The 22,188-nt window shown below is 36.6% G+C and overlaps 1 protein-coding gene and 1 pseudogene across 1 annotated transcript in view; both read right to left on the bottom strand.

The window, feature by feature from the left end:
* Window positions 1-22,188, bottom strand: part of LOC100440863 (taste receptor type 2 member 30) — a 246,589-nt gene that overhangs the window by 180,278 nt on the left and 44,123 nt on the right.
* On the bottom strand, window positions 12,516-21,930 carry LOC129049057 (taste receptor type 2 member 64-like; annotated as a pseudogene).

The following is a 22,188-nucleotide window of genomic DNA, read 5'->3' on the forward strand; positions in this document are numbered from 1 at the left end:
CAGGAAACTCCCTCCCCTAGCCAAGGGAAGCAGTGAGGGGCCATGCAATGAGGGACAGGGCATTCTGGCCCAGATACTACGCTGTTCCCACGGTCTTCATAACCTACAAATCAAGAGATTTCCTCCGGTGCCTATGCCACCAGGGCCCTGGGTTTCAAGCACAAAACTGGGTGACAATTTGGGCAGATGCCAAGCTGCTGCACAAGTTTTTTTCATACCCCAGTAGTGCCTGGAATGGCAGCAAGACAGAACCATTCACTCCCCTGGAAAGGGGGCTGAAGCCAGGGAACCAAGTGTTCTTGCTCAACACATCCCATGCCCTTGGAACCCAGCAAGCTAAGATCCACTGGCTTGACATTCTCACTGCCAGTACAGCAGTCCAAAGTCAACCTGGGATGCCTGAGCTTGCTCAAGGCAGGGATGTCCACCATTACTGAGGCTTGAGTAGGCAATTTTCCCCTCACAGTGTAAACAAGCCACCAGGAAGTCCAAACTGGGCAGAGCCCACTGCAGCTCCGCACAGCTGCTGTAGCCAGACTGCCTCTCTAGACTCCTCCTTTCTGGGCAACGCATCTCTGAAAGAAAGGCAGCAGCCCCAGTCAGGGGCTTATGGGTATAACTCCCATCTCCCTGGGACAGAGCACCTGGGGGAAGAAGCACCTGTGGGTGCAGCATCAGCAGACTTAAACCTTCCTGCCTGCCAGCTCTGAAAAGAGCAGCAGATCTCCCAACACAGCACTTGAGCTCTGCTAAGGGACAGACTGCCTCCTCAAGTGGGTCCCTGACCTCCGTGCCTCCTGACCTGGAGACACCTCCAAGCAGGTGACGACATACACCTCATACAGGAGTGTGCTCTGGCTGGCATCTAGCGGGTAAACCTCTGGGACAAAGCTTCCAGAGGAAGGAACAGGCAGCAATCTTTGCTGTTTTGCAGCCTCCGCTGGTGATACCCAGGCAAACAAGGGGGGTGCACCTCCAGCAAACTCCAGGAGACCTGCAGCAGAGGGGCCTGACTGTTGGAAAGAAAACTAACAAAAAGAAAGGAACAGCAGAAACATCAACAAAAAAGGATGTCCACACAGAAACACCATCCGAAGGTCACCAACATCAAAGACCAAACATAGATAAATCCACGGTGATGAAGGAAAACCAGCGCAAAAAGGTAGAAAATTCTAAAAACCAGAATGCCTCTTCTCCTCCAAAGGATCACAACTCCTCGCCAGAAAGAGAACAGAACAGGATAGAAAAGGAGTTGATGAATTGACAGAAGTAGGCTTCAGAAGGTGGGTAATAAACTCAACTGAGCTAAAGGAGCATGATCTAACCCAATGCAAGGTAGCTAAGAACCTTGAAAAAGGGTTAGAGGAATTGCTAACTAGAATAACCAGTTTAGAGAAGAACATAAATAACCTTATGGAGCTGAAAAATACAGCATGAGAACTTTATGAAGCACACACAAGTATCAACAGCTGAACCGATCAAGCAGAAGAAAGGATATCAGATATTGAAGATCAATGTAATGAAATAAAGCATGAAGATGAAATAGAGAGAAAAGAATGAAAAGGAACAAATAAAACCTCAAGAAATATGAGACTATGTGAAAAGACCAAACCTATGTTTGATTGGTATACCTGAAAGAGATGGGGATAATGGAACCAAGTTGGAAAACACTCTTCAGGATAATATCCAGGAGAACTTCCCCAGCCAGCAAGACAGGCCAACATTCATATTCAGGGAACACAGAGAACACCACAAAGATACTCCTCGAGAAGAGCAACCCCAAGGCACTTAACTGTCAGATTCAACAAGGTTGAAATGAAGGAAAAAATGTTAAGGGCAGCCAGAGAGAAAGGTTGGGTTACCCACAAAGAGAAGCCCATCAGACTAACCATGGATCTTTCTGCAGAAACCTTACAAGCCAGAAGAGAGTGGGGACATTCTTTTAGAAAAGAACTTTCAACCCAGAATTTCATATCCAGCCAAACTAAGCTTCATAAGTGAAGGAGAAATAAAATCCTTACATACAAGCAAATGCTTAGAGATTTTGTTACCACCAGGCCTGCCTTACAAGAGCTTCTGAGGGAAGCACTAAATATGGAAAGGAAAAACCAGTACCAGCCACTTCAAAAACACACCAAATTGTAAAGACCATCAACACTATGAAGAAACTGCATCAACTAATGAGAAAAATAACCACGTAGTATCATAATTACAGGAAAAAATTCACACATAATAATATTAACCTTAAATGAAAATGGGCTAAATACCCCAATTAAAAGACACAGACCAGCAAATTGGATAAAGCATCAAGACCCATCATTGTGCTGTATTCAGGAGACCAATCTCATGTGCAAAGACACAGATAGGCTCAAAATAAAGGGATGGAGGAATATTTACCACACAAAACAAAAGCAAAAGAAAGCAAGGGTAGCAATCCTAGACACTGATAAAAAAGACTTTAAACCAACAAAGGTCAAAAAAGACAAAGAAGGGCATTACATAATGGTAAAGGTATCAGTGCAACAAGAAGAGCTAACTATCCTACATATACATGCACCCAATACAGGAGCACCCAGATTTATAAAGCAAGTTCTTAAAGACCTATAAAGAGACTTAGACTCCCATACAATAATAGTAGGATACTTTAACACCCCACTGTCAATATTAGAGAGATCAATGAGACAGAAACTTAACAAGGATATTCAGGACTTGAACTCAGCTCTGGATCAAGCAGACTTAATAGAAATCTTCAGAACCCTCCACCCCAAATCAACAGAATACACATTCTTCTCAGCACCACATCATACTTATTCTAAAACTGACCACATAAGTGGAAGTAAAACACTCCTCAACAAGTGCAAAACAAAAGAAATCATAACAAACAGTCTCTCAGACCACAATGCAATCAAATTAGCCCTCAGGATTAAGAAGCTCACTCAAAACCACACAACTACAAGGAAATTGAACAACCTGCTCATGAATGACTACTGGGTAAATAACGATATTAAGGCAGAAATAAATAAGTTCTTTGAAACCAGTGAGAATGAAGACACAATGTACCAGAATCTCTGGGACACAGCTAAAGCAGTGTTTAGAGGGAAATTTATAGCAATAAATACCCACAGGAGAAAGTGGGAAAGATCTAAAACTGACACCCTAGCATCACAATTTAAAGAACTAGAGAAGCAAGAGCAAACAGATTTAAAAGCTAGCAGAAGCCAAGAGATAACTAAGATCAGAGCAGAACTAAATGAGATAGAGACACCTAAAACACTTCAGAAAATCAATGAATCCAGGAGCTGTTTTTTTTGTTGCTGTTTTTGTTTGTTTGTTTGTTTTTGAGAGGGAGTCTCACTCTGTCGCCCAGGCTGGAGGGCAGTGGAGCTATCTCCTCTCACTGCAAGCTCCGCCTCCCAGGTTCATGCCGTTTTCCTGTCTCAGCCTCCTGAGTAGCTGGGACTACAGGCGACCACCATCAAGCCCAGCTAATTTTCTGTATTTTTAGTAGATAAGAGGTTTCACCATGTTAACCAGGATGGTCTCGATCTCCTGAACTCATGATAAGCGGTTTCACCATGTTAACCAGGATGGTCTCGATCTCCTGAACTCATGATACATCCGACTCGGCCTCCAAAAGTGCCGGGATTACAGGCGTGAGCTACCACGTCTGTCCAGGAGCTGGTTTTTTGAAGAGATCTACAAAATACGTACACCACTAGCTAGATTAATAAAGAAGAAAAGAGAGAATAATCCAATGGACACAATAAAAAATAATAAAAGGGATATAACCGCTGATTTCACAGAGATACAAACTACCATCAGAGAATACTACAAACACCTCTACATAAATAAACAAAAGATTTAGAAGAAATGGATAAATTCCTGGACACATACCCTCCCAAGACTAAACCAGGAAGATGTCGAATCCCTGAATAGACCAATAACAAGTTCTGAAATTGACGCAGTAATTAATAGCCTACCAACCAAAAAAAGCCCACAAACAGATGAATTTACAACAAAATTCTACTAGAGGTACAAAGAGCAGCTGGTACCATTTATTCTGAAACTATTTAAAACAATGGAAAAAGAGGGACTCCTCCTTGACTCATTTTATGAGGCCAGCATCATCGTGATACCGAAACCTGGCCTAGAAACAACAAAAAAGAGAACATTTCAGGCCAATATCCCTGATGAACCTCGATGTAAAAATCCTCAATAAAATACTGACAAACCAAATCCAGTAGCACATAGAAAAGCTTATCTACCACGATCAAGTTGATTTCATCCCTAGGATGCAAGGGTGGTTCAACATATGCAAATCAATAAACATAGTCCATCACATAAACAGAACAAATGACAAAAACCACATGACGATTTCAATAGATGCAGGAAATGCCATCAAAAAATTCAACATCCCTTCATGCTAAAAACCCTCAAGAAAATAGGTATTGATGGAACATATCTAAAAATACTAAGAGCTATTCATGACAAACCCACAGCCAATATACTGAATGGGCAAAAACTGGAAGCCTTCCTTTTGACAACTGGCACAAGATAGGGATGCACTCTCTCACCATTCCTATTCAACAGAGTATTGGAAATTCTATCCATGGCAATCAGGCAAGAGAAAGAAATAAAGCGTATTGAAATAAAAAGAGAGGAAGTCAAAGTGTCTCTGCTTGTAGAGGATATGATTGTATATTCAGAAAATCCTATCATCCCAGCCCAAAATGTCTATAAGGTGATAAGCAATTTCAGCAAAGTCTCAGGATACAAAATCAATGTGCAAAAATTAAAAGTATTTCTATACACCAATAAGAGACAAACAGAAAGCCAAATCATGAGTGAACTCCCATTTACAATTGCTACAAAGAGAATAAAATACCTAGAAATCCAACTTAGAAGGGATGTGAAGGACCTCTTCAAGGAGAACAGCAAACCACCACTTAAGGAAATAACAAAGGACACAAAGAAATGGAAAAACATCCCATGCTCATGAACAGGAAGAATCAATATCGTGAAAATGGCCATACTGCTCAAAGTTATTTATAGATCCAATGCTATCCCCATTAAGCTACCATTGACTTTCATCACAGAATTGGAAAAAAACTACTTAAAATTTCATATGGAACCGAAAAAGAAAAAACAGCCCGTACAGCCAAGACAATCCTCAGCAAAAAGGACAAAGCTCAAGGCATCATGCTACCTGGCTTCAAACTAAACCACAAGGATACAGTAACCAAAACAGCACGATACTGGCACCAAAACAGATATATAGACCAATGGAACAGAACAGAGCCCTCAGAAATAATGCCACACATCTACAACCATCTGATCTTTGACAAACTTGACAAAAACAAGCAATGGGGAAAGGATTCCCCATTTAATAAATGGTGTTGGGCAAACTGGCTAGCAATATGCAGAAAACTGAAACTGACCCGTTCCTTACACATTATACAAAAATTAACTCAAGGTGGATTAAGTACTTAAATCTAAAACCCAGAACCATAAAAATCTTAGAAGAAAACCTAGGCAATACCATTCAGGACATAGGCATGGGCAAAGACTTCATGACTGAAACACCAAAAGCAATTGCAACAAAAGCAAAAATTGAAAAATAGAATCCAATTAAACTAAAGAGCATCTGCACAGCAAAAGAAACTATCATCAGAGTGAACAGGCAACCTACAGAATGGGAATGGGAGAAAATTTTTGCAATCTATCCATTTGACAAAGGGCAGAATCTACAAAGAACTTAAACAAATTGAAAAGATAAAAAACAAGCAAACCCATCAAAAAGTGGGTAAAGGATATGAACAGACACTTCTCAAAAGAAGACATTTATGTAGCCAACAAACATGAAAAAAAGCCTAATCATCACTGCTCGTCAGAGAAATGCAAATCAAAACCACAATGAGATACCATCTCACGACAGTTAGAATGGTGATCATTAAAAAGTCAGGAAACAGCACATGCTGGAGAGGATGTGGAGAAACAGGAACGTTTTTACACTCTTGGTGGGAGTGCAAATTAGTTCAACCATTGGGAAAGACAGTGTGGAGATTCCTCAAGGATCTAGAACCAGAAATACCATTTGACCCAGCAATCCCATTACTGGGTACATAACCAAAGGACTATAAATCGTTCTACTATAAAGACACGTGAACATGTGTGTTTATTGCAGCACTATTCACAATAGCAAAGACCTGGATCAACCCATCAGTGATAGACTGGATGAGGAAAATGTGGCACACGTATACTATGGAATACTAAAAAAGGATGAGTTCATGTCCTTTTTAGGGACATGGATGAAGCTGGAAATCAGCATTCTCAGCAAACTAACACAGGAACAGAAAAGCAAACACTGCATGTTATCACTTATAAGTGCGAATTGAACAATGAGAACACATAGACACAGGGAGGGGAACATCACACACCTGAGCCTTTTGGAGGGTAGGGAGCTAGGAATAGCATTGGGAGAAATACCTAATGTAGATGACAGGTTGATGGGTGCAGCAAACCACCACGGCACACGTATACCTATGTAACAAACCTGCACGTTCTGCACATGTATCCGAGAACTTAAAGTATAATTTTAAAAAGTAGCTACAACAACCTTTGAAGACATAGACAGTACAATAAGATATAAATAGTGAAAACAAAAAGTTAAAACCTGAGAAGATGGAGTTAAGGTGCAGAGTCCTCATTTGTTTTGTTTTTGTGCTTGTTTGTTTGTTTGCTTAAGTAAACTGTACTAAGGGTTATTAGCTTGAAATGATGGGTTAGAAGACAGCATTTGCAAGCCTCATGGTAATCTCAAACCTAACAGCATAGAATGGATACACACACACAAAAAAGCAAGAAACTATATCATATCACCAGAGAAAATAACCTTCACTAAAGAAAAATAGGAAGGAAGGAAGGAAAGAATAGCAGACTACAACATAACCAGAAAACAAATAATAAAATGACAGAAGTAAGACCTTACTACCAGTAATAACATTGAATGCAAATGGACTAAACTCTCCAATCAAAAGACATAGTCTGGCTAAATGGAAAAACAAAAACAAAAAAACTCCTATCTGTTGCCTCTAAAAAACACACTTGGCCTATAAAGACATGCACAGACAGAAAATAAAGGGATGGAAAAAGATATTCCATGGCAATGGAAACCAAAAAGACAAAGAGTACCTATACTAATGTTAGACAAAATAGATTTCAAGACAAAAACTATGAGGAGATAAAGAAGGTCACCATATTAACAATAAAAGGGTCAATTCACCAAAAGGATATAGCAATTGTAAATATATTTGCACTCAACACTGGAGCATCCAGATATATAAAGCAAATATTATTAGAGCAAAGCAAAGGGAAAAGCCCCAATTCAATAATAGATGGAGACTTCAACATTCCACTTTCAGCATTGGACAGATCCTCCACACAGAAAATCAACAAAGAAACATCAGACTTAATCTGCACTATGGAATGAGACAGAGTCTCATTCTGTTGCTCAGGTTGGAACGCACTGATGCAATCTCGGCTTACTGCAAACTTTGTCTCCTGGGTTCAATCAGTTCAAATCCTTCAGCCTCCTGAGTAGCAGTGTTTACAGGCATGTGTCACCATGCCTGACATTTTTTTTTTAAAGTAGAGACAGGGTTTCACCATGTTGCCCAGGCTTGTCTCAAACTCATGGTCTCAAGTGATCTGCCCACCTTGGCCTCCCAAAATGCTGGGATTACAGGCGTGAGCCACCATGCCCAGCAGAAACATCCTTTTTAAGGTAAATGGCATGTTGCCCTATATATACTTCCTATCACTAAAAAGGAAGCACAGTGTTTATTGAGCCTCTTGGGGTTTTGGAGTCCACAAATACCACAGTAGAGGATATTGCTCCAACGTGTTAATAAAGTCCTTTTTATATCCCTGTTCAGTTAACCTACCTAGCCTCTGCCAAAACCAGATGGGTTACAGAATGAATGCAAATACTACTGGTTTCAAGTGGAATCCAGAACATAAGATATCTCTACAGCAGATATAGGCTCTGGCCCAACCTGCTCTGCCCATTGTGTCAGATGATCCAATAGAATTCAAAGCTGCTAGAGGCATGCAACATGGGCATTATAGGACTCTGTGCATGTCTCCATCAAGCCTGTAGGAGAGGAGAAAGCAAACCCCTAGGGAATTACTGCAGAACTATTCCCTCTTCAGCGGAGGAGTATCCGCTGTCTGAAAAACAAAAATGCAAGTGCAGAACATTAATCCAAGCAAAAAGCCCCTCAAGCACAAGACCCCATGCAACTACACAAGTCATTTGCTTATAAAACCAGCCACAATTGGAGGGCATGAGCACATCTGAGTGGCACAAGGTGGGGAGTGTATTGGACACAAACATATACTTTCTCAGATTCCCATGACTGTCTCCTGTTGCCCTGATCAGCATCTTGCCTGATCTAGATCATCCTTCCATCTGGGACTTGAATATACCTGTGGGCATGAAGTCTTGTAACAAAAATGGTTAACTGCTCACTTCATGTAAAGTCTAATTAACAAGAACAAGGTCTGATAGAAAACTGGAGAATTTATTTGGAAGTTAGCTTGCGGGAAGGGGCAAAAAGCATCCTGACTTTTAATGTGACACTTAACCTTTGGAGCAGAAAGTGGATTTTTTTTTAAAGTAGGGAGGGAAATGAGCAGGACAGCAGTTGTAGAAGTGGCCACCTGGGCATCTTTTCCACATCCCCTCCTAATGCATGTGAGGTCTAAGCTAACCCCCTGGAGGTGACAGTTCCATGAGGGCATACTTTTGTCTGCAAATCAACTGTCAAGTCTCAAGGAGAGATCCCTCTTGGAGCACATAGTTAGATGAAGTTGCCCAAAGGGACTGTCTGGTGAGGGGAAAGTAAACAGTTATATGTGCATGCCTAAAAAGTTAAGTAGAAAGCAGGAAACACAGGGAAAGGGGAGAGGAGAAGAGAAAAGAAAACAAGCAAACAAACAAATGAAAACTATCTCTTAGAAAAATGGGGGTATTGTTTAGCCTGACTTTCCCAAACAGCCACCAAGGGGTTGGATAATGTAAGGAAGAAAAGCAAAGATGGTAGTTCTGCCTCAAACAATCTTTGGCCAAAGGGAAATAGAAGACAGAAGACAGCTAGGAAACATTCTCCCTTTTCTCTCTTCCATGGACTAATATTTGCTGTGGTTTCCCCTTGTAAACCTTCTGGAAAAATACAGGGAACCAACTGCATGTATCTGATGACCACCATGCTGTCTATTTCACCTCATTGAGAAGTGACAACCGGCAAAGTCATACCAACATCATGACACATGATTTTACATCTTCCTTTGCCTCAGTTTCCACATGTATCCCTCATTGCTGCCCTGGACTTGCCTTCCCAAATAAATGTCATCACTGTAAAATCAGACATTGGTTCTAGTTCTAGACACCCAAAGCTAAGATATACATTCATCTGAATCACTTTTTCATGTGTTTATAACATGGCAATTAAAACTTTCATTTAGAAAGGATACTAAACAAAATAATATACAAATAATGTGTAAGTAAGGTGAGTGGTTACTAACTCAATTTTTAAAAATGAAAGGCCTTTTTTGTGTATATAATAACCAGACAGAAAATATCACAATACAAGTATATCATTTGCAGTAGAAAGTGATTGGGTACGTTTACAACCAGCTTAACCAGTTGCAAAGTTTGCTAGCTTTTATTTTTATTTCTTTTGAGTTCACTCCTCTTGTATCAGCAAAGCATTGAAGGCACCATAAGTCATATTGAAGGAGAAAGAGATGTTCCCTAAAAACAAAAGTGTGTTTGGCAGCTACTGGGAAGTTCCCTAACATTCTTGTCACGGGGTCAGCTAGCCCCGAGCAGTTGGCACTCACAGCTGACCCTGACCCTGTGCAAATATACCAAAATCTTTTATATGCTTTTCAAAAAGCATTAGAATAAGTGCCATCTAATTTTGACGTTCCACCTTGTCTCTACTTCACACACCTGGTATAGCTACATCAAAGCTATATTACAGTGATATTTCCCCTAGAATTGTGGAATAGTCAAACTTTTGCTCTGAGAAATGCTTCTTCTTTGATAAGCCTATAACCTCAACCTGAAACTAGAAAATTCAAGCAACTGTGGGTTTTGTGATGAGTTTCATTTTCATTGGTTTACCACATCAAATTATCCATTTATCCAACCACTTATGTGTTCATTAACATATTATTTTGACCAACTACTCTTTGTGCTGGCTTTTAGATCCTGTGAGTCAAGAGAAAGCAAGACAGCTATTACCTCTCTTTTTATGCTGATTACATAGTACTAGGGGAGATGTATGATAAACAAAATGTATGTGTGTGTGTGTATATATATATATATGTATCTCAGATGAGGAGTTGACTTATTTTAAGGTTGAGATAACAATGTTAAAATTTCATAACACCAAGAATGAATATAATCACACAGAATTTAGCTGTTCAACAAGGCTGTAGATTACCTTCTTATAATAGAACTTGGTATCAATGGATACATCAGCACACTTTGTATCATTTCACCATTTACATCATTATAATAAAACATGTCATTAATATATTTCCTATCATCAATATATAGATTTCTTTTATTTATTTATTATTATTATACTTTAGGTTTTAGGGTACATGTGCACAATGTGCAGGTTAGTTACATATGTATACATGTGCCATGCTGGTGCGCTGCACCCACTAACTCGTCATCTAGCATTAGGTATATCTCCCAATGCTATCCCTCCCCCCTCCCCCCACCCCAGTCCCCAGAGTGTGATGTTCCCCTTCCTGTGTCCATGTGTTCTCATTGTTCAATTCCCACCTATGAGTGAGAATATGCGGTGTTTGGTTTTTTGTTCTTGCGATAGTTTACTGAGAACGATGATTTCCAATTTCATCCATGTCCCTACAAACGACATGAACTCATCATTTTTTATGGCTGCATAGTATTCCATGGTGTATATGTGCCACATTTGCTTAATCCAGTCTATCATTGTTGGACATTTGGGTTGGTTCCAAGTCTTTGCTATTGTGAATAATGCCACAATAAACATACGTGTGCATGTGTCTTTATAGCAGCATGATTTATAGTCCTTTGGGTATATACCCAGTAATGGGATGGCTGGGTCAAATGGAATTTCTAGTTCTAGATCCCTGAGGAATCACCACACTGACTTCCACAAGGGTTGAACTAGTTTACAGTCCCACCAACAGTGTAAAAGTGTTCCTATTTCTCCACATCCTCTCCAGCACCTGTTGTTTCCTGACTTTTTAATGATTGCCATTCTAACTGGTGTGAGATGGTATCTCATTGTGGTTTTGATTTGCATTTCTCTGATGGCCAGTGATGGCGAGCATTTTTTCATGTGTTTTTTGGCTGCATAAATGTCTTCTTTTGAGAAGTGTCTGTTCATGTCCTTCGCCCACTTTTTGATGGGGTTGTTTGTTTTTTTCTTGTAAATTTGTTTGAGTTTATTGTAGATTTTGGATATTAGCCCTTTGTCAGATGAGTAGGTTGCAAAAATTTTCTCCCATTTTGTAGGCTCCACCTCTAGGGGCAGGGCACAGACAATATATAGATTTCACAGGCAATTTTTAACATTGGAAGAAAGTTTCATTCGATTATCATCTATAGTTTCTACACCCTCTTTATGTCAGGCTTTTTTTTTAAAGAAAAGGAATATTTGAGTTTTTTCAAGGAATATTAGGAATGGGAGACAAAGAAGAATATTGGAAATTCAGAGGCTCAGAGGTTGCTAAGCAAAGTAAATGGAAATACTTGACATCAGATGTCAACTTCAAAAAAGGTTTTCTTTAATTCAAAAAGTGGAAGAAATGATTTTTCTAACTACACTTAAAAAATTATAACAGCACTGAAATGATCATGGTCTTGTTTCTTCATTCCTATTATAGAAATGATTTTTTTCTAAGCTATTCACATACTGGTATTAAATCTAGTATTCTTTAGTAAGGTTTTTGTTATACATATACAAAATTTGCCTTCCCAAAGGCAAATACATATACTCTACATATGTTTGTCACTGAAATTTTATTGTGTACATCATTATCTAACAAAAATTCTATCTGCCTTATACTAAAAGTAAAGTAAGAATTCATAATGAAATAAAGCCTACTACAAAGATACAGTCTCATCATTGATTTAGAATTGAATGTCTTTACCATCCAGAAAATGAGAGGTTCAAACAATGATAGTTAAGTACATGTATGTGGTACAAATTACAATGGAAAACAGCAATGATTTTCTGATAAAAGCTGTAATTTCTTAATTACAAACAGAGATAATAAATTCTTCAAATGAAATATCATACAATGAACTATCATAAAATACACATACATTATATATGTGAAATATACTAGGCTTCATAATTTATGGTCAATGTTATTCACACACATGCACACATATACACCCATACATATTTTATATATACATAAATTTTATACATATATATAAATTTTATATATATATATAAAAGACTATCCTAGGAATCTGTTTTGGAATTACTCAAATACATACACTACAACAAACTGATAGAAATATAAAATGTTCTAGACACCATCAGTTTCTTTTCTGCTAAAAGACACACCATGCTCCCCTTGTGAATCTATGGAGTTGAGGGTTTCTGTTATTTCACTCAGAATGTCACCTGACACAAAATAGAAAGAGAGGTCTGTTTTAGCTTCCTACTTCTCATAATCAGGATGAATGAGTGGAATGAAGGATACATGATTGCAAGAGTTTCGTAAAGCAGGAATATAAGATTGCTCTGCTGTGTCCTAGGATTCCAAGTTGATGTGATTAGACACAGAAAGTAAATGGCAAATAACATAAGGAAAGAGATAACCGTTTGCAAAGGTTTTATATGGTCCTTGGTGTTGAGATCTTGAGATCCTTTGCCATGGAGCTGCAACATCTTGAGATGTTTACATGGAGAACAGACTAACAGCAGAAAAGATATTAGAGTCAGAATGAATGGTGTGAAGTTTGCTAGCATGGTTACAGTCATGTTTGAAAGGTGTATTGCATTCCTCAATTTGATCTTCCAAGTCACATTTCCTTCATATTCTTTTGTCCACACACTCTCATCCATGGTTACCACAGCAAGATTACAAATCAAAAATACCAAGGACCCCAACAGTATCACAAGAAGAACACTCTTAATTCTCTTCTTTAGCTGGAGAAAAATAAAATTGGAGAAATTGGCAATCTTGAGCAAATAAAATATGCTGAGGCTCGTAGCAAGCTATATGCTGAAATGATTGATTATTGCCAATACATTAGAAGGAACAATTCTTACTTCTAAACTATATAAAGCTGAATTAAACACAGTTGCATGCCAATGTAATAATATGATCAGAGTAAACCAATTCTGGAGAACGCCAGAGCAGTGACAATTTGGTCAGTTGAGGAGATCTTTTGTGTCTTAACCCAGTCATTGACATTAACTAGAGCTATGAAGCCACTGGCAACATTTCGGAGAACAAATGCAAACACTACCAGAATTGATAAAATGATGAGCAGAGCACATATCATGTTTGAACAGACAAAAAAAAAAAAAAAAAGAAAAAATGCAGGCTTAATAACACTGGTTGTGATCCCCTTAATGTCCAGACATTAACTTCGATAAACACTTGATTTCTAAATGTGCAATAACATTTTCTGCCTTTAAATTCTCTGACTAATGTCAACAGAAAAGCACCAGCATATGCTAATGGATGAACTCAAAGCCGTCTTTAGAGAAAATATTATTAATCTCAAAACAGATGAAACTCATTCCTCTTTATAGACTATCTGTCCTTGCTATATGTGGAAATGTTTTATGCTGATATTGAAGTGAAAAGTGAATTCTCATGTGTTAGTATGCAAATAAAGGCATATTCTTTTTCATTGTTTTGCAATTTTTTTCCTTATTTAACCTCTCCATAATTTGTATCCAGCATCTTCAGTTGTTACATAGGGAAATTTTAAAACCCAATACATATATCATACAGTAAATGTCTAAATTGTTAAAGGAGCTTGGCCATAAATAGGATCATACCAATATGGATTTATTTTTATGCCAGATTTAAATACCAGATTCTAAACCTTTTGTCAAAATCATCCAAGGTTATCCTGGAAAGTCCTGGGAGGCCAATACACCTCAAAATCTGGTTTCTGAAAACCAATACTTTTATATGACATTATTGTTAATAAGCTTCTAAACACATAGACACACATGCACTCACACCATTAGGGGATGGAAGGAATTATTTTCTTATTACTCACCAAATGGAAAACGAGTTTCCAGGAGGTCATCCAGGTAGAATTAGTACTATTTTCCTACTCAGCGTTGTTGGACAATGAATAATGTTTATCAAACATGTTTCTTATGCTTAGGTCTTTGGTAAATTTACATTCAAGTCTGTTTTTTGTTTAAATTTTAATTAAAATATTCAGCAATTTTGTAAATATTTCTAAGTACCCTACATTTTTGTCATATAATCCTGCAGTATCCTCCCACCACAAGCAGGGAGACTACCTTGAACTTGGATTCTGAATTCACTCCTGTAATTTGCTTCAGTCAACTGGAAAGTAGTAGTTTACACAGATATTTAAGACGGCTTCCATATTGGAGTTTCTTTCTCTTTTCCATTTACCATGAGGACATCATCTGGCTAGTACACTGTTCCCAGAAGAAGAGTGAGAAACTAATGGAGTCAGAATGCCACTGCCTTATCTAGCCTAAATCAGGCAAACTAGCTTCAAGATGCAGTACATGGCCCATCTCCAATCACCAGAGCTCTCCACCAAACCTAACTTAGAAAAATGAAATCCAAAGACTTATGAGACACAAATATATAAGGCAGTTTTGGAGGGTTTTCTCTTGCAGAAAAACATAACTGACGTAGGTATTCTGCTAAACCAAGAGTGTGGGTAACATGTCCACCCTTGTTGTGTTAGGAATATAGGATCCAAGGGAAAAATACATGGAGAATGTCAAAGTTTTGTCATATGAAGTGGATAATTAAACCTAGAAGAAAAACCTATTGAAAAATGTGGGGTTGGCAGGTAACATCATGTCAAATTTCCAAAAGTTACAACTAAAATCAGAACATTTCTATTTAAAATCTCTTAGAGTTTTACATGAATGTATACAAATAGTGGATTTTTCCCTTCAGAGCAGAGTAATAATTTCATGGAACATTTCTCCTCATTAATAATTTTTGTATTATAACTAGACTGCACACTTAGAAATGGGCCAAAACAAAACTGGGAAACATAGTAGTGTGTCATAAATACTCATGTAACCATCATGTAGGGCAAGACATGGAAAATTGCTAAGAGCCTAGGTTTACCTCAATGCCACTTTCCAATCCCCTACACCTTTCTTCACATCTCCTGTGATAAGTGACATTCATAATTTATGATGATCTTTTTAAAATTTTCTTTATACTTTACCAACTAGGTATGTGACCCTAAACTCAATAGCTTCGTTTGGCCTGCTTTGAACTGTGTATAGGTGCAATCATATATGTTCTTATTTATGGCTTCCTGGAATCAACATTGTGTGTCTGAAATTTAACCCCATAGTTGCATGTACATGTGATTCATTTCTTTTCATTTCTCTATATTTTTCCATTTTACGATTTTACTGTGATTATTTATCCAACCTTATTTGATATATATTTGAGCAGCTTATTTTTTGAGCTATTATGAATAATGCTTCAATGACCTACATCATTTACTACAATTATTTTGCATATATATACCTGGTTGTAGAATTACAGGGTCCTTGATTATGTTGTTCAAATTATCCACACAGACATAGAAAAGCCCAAAACATAGTTTGACTAAATTTATTCCTGTCACCTTTATCTCCAGTCTCTTTATTGCCATTTGCATATATCTTATCAATTATACATTTAATCTAACAAGACAATATTTTTATACAGTCAACATTTATTTAGAATTACACGCTTATTTTTCATTGTCATTAATTTTTATTGCTCCTTGCATGTTCAACTTTGCATTTTCAGTCATTTTTATTTTCTCTGAAAAATATCATTTTCAATTTTTGTTTATGAAAGTCTACTACTCTTTGGAAATGCACTGAAGACATGTTTCCATTGAGTTCCTGCTTCCATATTTTCTGTTAAAATCAGGTTGTATTTAGAATGCAGTTCTTTTCAATGCACGACATACTCTATCTTCCACCTCTAGCTACTTTTCAGATTTTCTATTGGTCTTTGGTGTCCTGTATTATTTTATGTTAATTTGGTTTAATTTATCATGCTTGAAGTTTGAGATTACTAAAAATATATGGAGGAATACATTTTATCACTTTTGGAAAAATTCTTGCAACATTTCTCTTGCTTGACTTTCTCTCCTCTAATCTTACAGAACTCGAGAAGTATGTTAGGTGTTCTGACTGTAGCATCAATGTGTTACCCTTTAGCCTGGTATAGTTCCATCTGTTTCTCTCTATGCTTCATTCTGTGTAGCTATCTTCCAATTCACTAATTCTCTCTTCTACTGCATCTAACAGGCTAACTCTGTCTATTGGATTCTCAATACTGGTAATTCATTTTTTCAGTCTTATTGTTTTAGTGTTCAGAATAATCTTTTATTGTCCTTCCATAAATCATTTTCTATAGGGAAACTCAACAAACTACTCTTAACACCATGTTATTTTTAAAAGTGTTTTAGATTTTGGGCTTTTTATGTTTTTTGTTTTAGTATGCTAGAAATGAAAATGGTAACAGTTTTCTTTTCCCAACACTTTGGTCAGAGAATAGAATAAAAAGTTTGTCTTGGAATTTACCTTCAATTTGAAAGAAACTGGAAATTAAGTTGATGTGAGTAGATGTTTTTGGATATTAGCTTGTCTGTTACTGGGTCCTCACCACAAACTCTGCCCACAGGGGAACTCAATGAGCAGCACTGGATCTCAAAATATCATGGCAATAGACAAAATATAGTTCATCTACCACAGCTACATTGCTGTATTCAATGAATTAATTTTCACTTTGCTTATGTTGTAGAAATGGGGCTCTGTGCTTCTGAACCCCATCATTACCTAAATGAAATAGAGAAGATGTGGGGGAGGGCTTACTTCTCTTTGATTTATTTAGCCCTAAATTCCTCTCTTTGTAAATCAGAGCTTGATCATGAAATGGTTTATTTTTCTTATTAAGCAATTTTATTTATACTAAAATCAAAATCTTTTTTACAGTGTTCCTTGGTTTAGTTTAATGTCATCCATAATTGTTTTCTTAAGCAATGTATGTTAAACTACACTACACTTAACTTTCTAAATCTAAATGTATTCATCATTACTTGAACTTTGCTGTTTACTAATGTAACTTTCCCACAATGATATCTCTTAGAAATTACATAGATGTTACCAAATTATGTATGTAAATATTTCAAAAATAAATCATTTCATAAGACACATGTAAATGTAGATGATGATAATAATGATGATGATGTCAGCTAAAAGGGAGAATGTTACTAAATAACTGTGATTTGGGTCTTCTTTTCAAAGTACTGGAGTTAAGGGTGATGGGAGAACACTCTTATTCTTCCTCATGGATTTACAATTTTTTTTTTCAGATTAAGTTTCTCCCTTGTCACCCAGGCTGGAGTTCAATGGCACAATCTCGGCTTGCAGAAACCTCTGCCTCCCTGATTCAATCAATTCTCCTGCCTCAGCCTCCCAAGTAGCTATGATTACAGGTGCCCACCACCCCACCCAGTTAATTTTTGTATTTTTAGTAGAGACAGGGTTTCACTATGTTGGCCAGGCTGGTCTGGAACTCCTGACCTCAGGGGATCCACTGCCATGGCCTCCTAGAGTGCTGGGATTACAGGCATGAGCCACTGTGCTTGGCACCATTCTTATATTATTCTGAGAATCAGGCCTTGACAAATATCCTCACATAGTATTTCATCAGGAATAACAAAAAGCCAACACATTTCCAATGATTTACTTGCTATTTTTTTCTTTCACCACATTCTAAAAATTATGGCAAAAGTGACCTCCAGCAAAGAATACTCTTTTTTTGGCTGTTTAGTTTTGGTCCAGTTTCATATGAACTTACACAAATACTCTGTGCAATTACAGAGTGAATAAGCTTCAATTCATCTTTTAATAGCATCATTACCAAGTTAAATTCTCTTGACTGCTTATTTACATTCTCAGCTACTGTCACAAAATCTGGGTGTTTTTATTATAGCAGTCAAAGTAACTACACTAAATATGTTTTACGCCTTAATAAAATTATCCTTCTACTAATTTTTCTCTAATATTAAAAAAATTTCCAGTATCAAAATATTTTTCCTTACACATGTGTACACATGCATGGTATTATAATCTTTGAATGGTAAAAATATGTGTATAATTATTTCATTTAAAGATAAATTTAGAAAAATCATCCTATATATTTAATATCTATACTACTATAATTTATTGGAAATTCACTAATTTCTGCCACTTTGAAATATTGTTATCATAAATAATTAAATTGGAAATAAGAAAAAATGTGTCCAGTAAAATATAGGTGCTCAAAATCTGATGTTTCAAAGTAAGAATAACATTAAGAATGTGGAGGTAGACTTCCTGCTTCTCTCTTCCTTTTTCTAATTAATTTAAAGAAAAGTTTAAAATTTTATCTTGGATTTGTTACTATCATAATGCTCTATTCTTTATTCAGCAAAAACTCTAATTACAATGATGTCTATAAGAATATGTTTGTTCAGTCTATTTTATATTCATTCATTTAGTATACGTTTCTACTTTTTAAATATTTTCATTATTGTGAAATATTTAATATTGTGAAAAATAACATATATATATAAAGTATATAAAGTAATGAGGCCTAATGTACAGTAAAGAAAAAAATTATAGCATTAAGAGTCATGATTCCACATCATGTTCATAAAGTAGAATTCACCAGCAATCCAGACACTCTCCATATTTGCCTTCTTGTTGATAACATTTCCCTTTTGTTTCCTCCATCCCTACTATCCCAATTGTTAGGATAATCACTCATATGTCTCACTTTAGAATTTCACCACCAGTGTAATAAATTTCAATTTATTAAAAATACACTTTTGTAAACTTTATATAAATGGAATTATACTGAATCATTTTTTCAAACTTAATAATTCCTCTCATATCCATGTAGTTCAAATTTCTTCATTTTTCTTTTTATTTATATTCTTTGTAAACATGTCACTCTAGCTGGTTCTGTTAGGACAACTAAGCTCCTCTTTAAAGACTCAACTTTCCAGCCATAAGTTGTAAATGTTGTAAATGAATCCTACCTCCCACCCCTCCTTCTTTTTGCAAAACGTGCGTTTACCCTATTTGGAAAAGTTTAAGTCTAAGCCATTAAGGGTCATCTTAGATTGTGCAATCCAACCCCAGCCAGTAAGGGAAGGACACAGAAACAGGAACTGTGTTAGGATTAAAAACTCCTTCCCTCCTTTGTTAGGTGTGCTCTTCTCTTGGGATTGTAACAGGTGCAAGCAGCATCCTTCTGTTGACGTAAAGGTGCCTTGCTGAGAAATTTTCTGTCCAAGTGCAGGTTTCTCTTGGCTACTCTGAGCACATGTCTCCAACAGTTCATTTTGATTGCTGTATAGTATTCTATTGTACAAGTATGCCATAATTTACTTATCCATTTTATCACTGATGGACATTTGAGAGACTTCTCAACTTTAGCTGTTAAAACTCAGTGATATGCATGTGTGTGCACATGTATTCTGATAAGAGTGCAAATACTGGATCTTCAGATGTGATCCATCATCTTAATCAGATAATGCCATACTCAGACAAAGTAATTTTTCTGATATACAATTCTAGGAGAAATGTATGAAAATTCCCATTGCTTCATATGCTTTCCAAAATCAGTAACATCAGACTAATTTTTACACTTTTTTATCTATATGAAACATTATAAACCTAACATTTTTGAAGCCTTTTTCTATTATAGTTCAGAATGTATACTTAATTCAAAAATTATTACTCTTTTTAAATGCTATGACCATTATTTCATGCACATTTATTAATAATGAATTATATATTTCATATGTTTATTTATTCATATTTCTTTATTAGTTTTTCTAATATTTTTTCTTAAAGATTTAAATACTCTTTTGTTATGAACAGGCATAACTATGCTAGACATATTTCCTTTAACCAAACATTATGTCAAATGACTTTGAGAAATATGATTAGTTAACAGCATACTGTAAGGCAAATTTCAGCATTGTTTAACAACTCCTTAAAAGGATTTAAAGAAAATAATAGGTTGAAATATCGAAATAGTCTATAAGTGTAATGAAGGTGCCCATGGGAAAATACAAATTCTACCATTAATGTTATGGAAAAAAATGATGAGTAGTGAACAAACCATGTCCGATTTTTTTTTAGGGCAGGACTAATATCAATGGGCAAGATTCCCTTTAAGATCCTGACCTTAATTTCTATGTGCACCTTATTTCTGGTTGTGCAGTAATGTTCCTGTTCCTTTTTAGTTATCTGACTAATGTCAAGCAGGAAAGCACCGGAGCATGCTATTGAATGAGTTCAAGGCTCTCTTAATGGACAACATGATAATTTCCAAAACAGCTCAAATTAACACCTATTCAAATACTATGTCCTTGTTATAAGATAAAAATGTTCATACTGATGTTGATGTGAAAGCTGAATTCTCATTTGCTAGCATGCAAATCAAGTCATATTCTTATTCATCATTTTGCAATTTTTTTCCTTGTTTAACCTCTCCATAATTTGCATTCAGCAATGTCAGTTGTTAAGGGAAATTTTCCAACCTAATACATAAATCATACATCAGATGCCTACGCTGTTATATGTAGCTTGGTCAAAACTAGAATCATGACCACTGTTGATTCATTTTTTCAATGCCAGATTTATGGAGAGTGAATCCCAACTTTTCCTACCAAAAGCATCCAAGGTTTTCTTCGGAAGCCCAGGAAGGACAATATTCCTTAAAATCTGGTTGCTGCCAACTAATAATTTTGTATAACTTATTGTTAACAAGCTCATTAACATAAGCACTTTCACATGCACACATATACACCCTCACGGTGGGGAAAAATTGTTGTCCTATAATTTCTAAAATGAAAAAGTAATTAATTTTTTTACTCAGGCTTTTCAGCCCATTTTCAATGTTTATCAAACTTAATCTCTCATGCTTAGGCCTTTGACTAAGTTATTCTCTTGAGTCTAATACTTAAATCTTAGTTATTTAATTAAAATACTCAGAAATTTTATAACTATTCCTTGGACACTTAAAAAACATGTTTTCCATTGAAGAATCTACACTTCTCTATGTATGAATATCCAGCTTTATTTTTCCCTATTTATCTTTGATTACTAAATGGTTTAAGATGAACAGATATTAAATTCAGTCTCCAATCTTGGATTTTATATCTTTTCAGTTTTTACACTATAATGGTTTCTAAGAGGGGATCTTCGAGTCAGACTACAAAGACAGGAAACCAGATTCCCTGCTTCATATAGATATGATGTGAGACTCCATTTTACAACTACTGCCTGCCTCAGTATAATTACCTATAAAAAGCAGATGATAGGCTGGGCACAGTGGCTTAGGCCTGTAATTCCAGCACTTTGGGAGGCTGAGGCAGGTGGATCACCTGAGGTCAGGAGTTAGAAAACAGCATGGCCAACATGGTGAGACCCTGTCTCCACTAAAAATACAAAAATTTGCCAGGTGTGGTCGTGCATGCCTATAATCCTAGGTACTCAGTTGGCTGCGGCAGGAGAATCATTGAATCCAGGAGACGGAGGTTGTAACTGGGCGAGATCACACCACTGCACTGCAACGGGGAGACAGAGCAACACCCTGTCTCAAAAAAAAAAAAAAAAAAAAAAATGAAAGGAGATGAAAATAAAACTGGCTTTGTTTAATTAGGAGTTAACATACCCTTTGTATAACTACTTTCCATTTTACCTGTTTGCTATAGGTGGAACCAAAGATTGTTAATTATTGATTTGATCCCTTTTTACTTGATATTTAAGATACCAGTGAGAACTTACACTTCTTTTTTTTTTCTTCCTCCAAGACAGAATCTCCCTCTGTTACCCAAGCTGGAGTACAGTG

This window comes from Pongo abelii, chromosome 10 (genome assembly GCF_028885655.2).
Source record: "Pongo abelii isolate AG06213 chromosome 10, NHGRI_mPonAbe1-v2.0_pri, whole genome shotgun sequence".
In the NCBI taxonomy this organism is placed as follows: Eukaryota; Metazoa; Chordata; class Mammalia; order Primates; family Hominidae; genus Pongo; species Pongo abelii.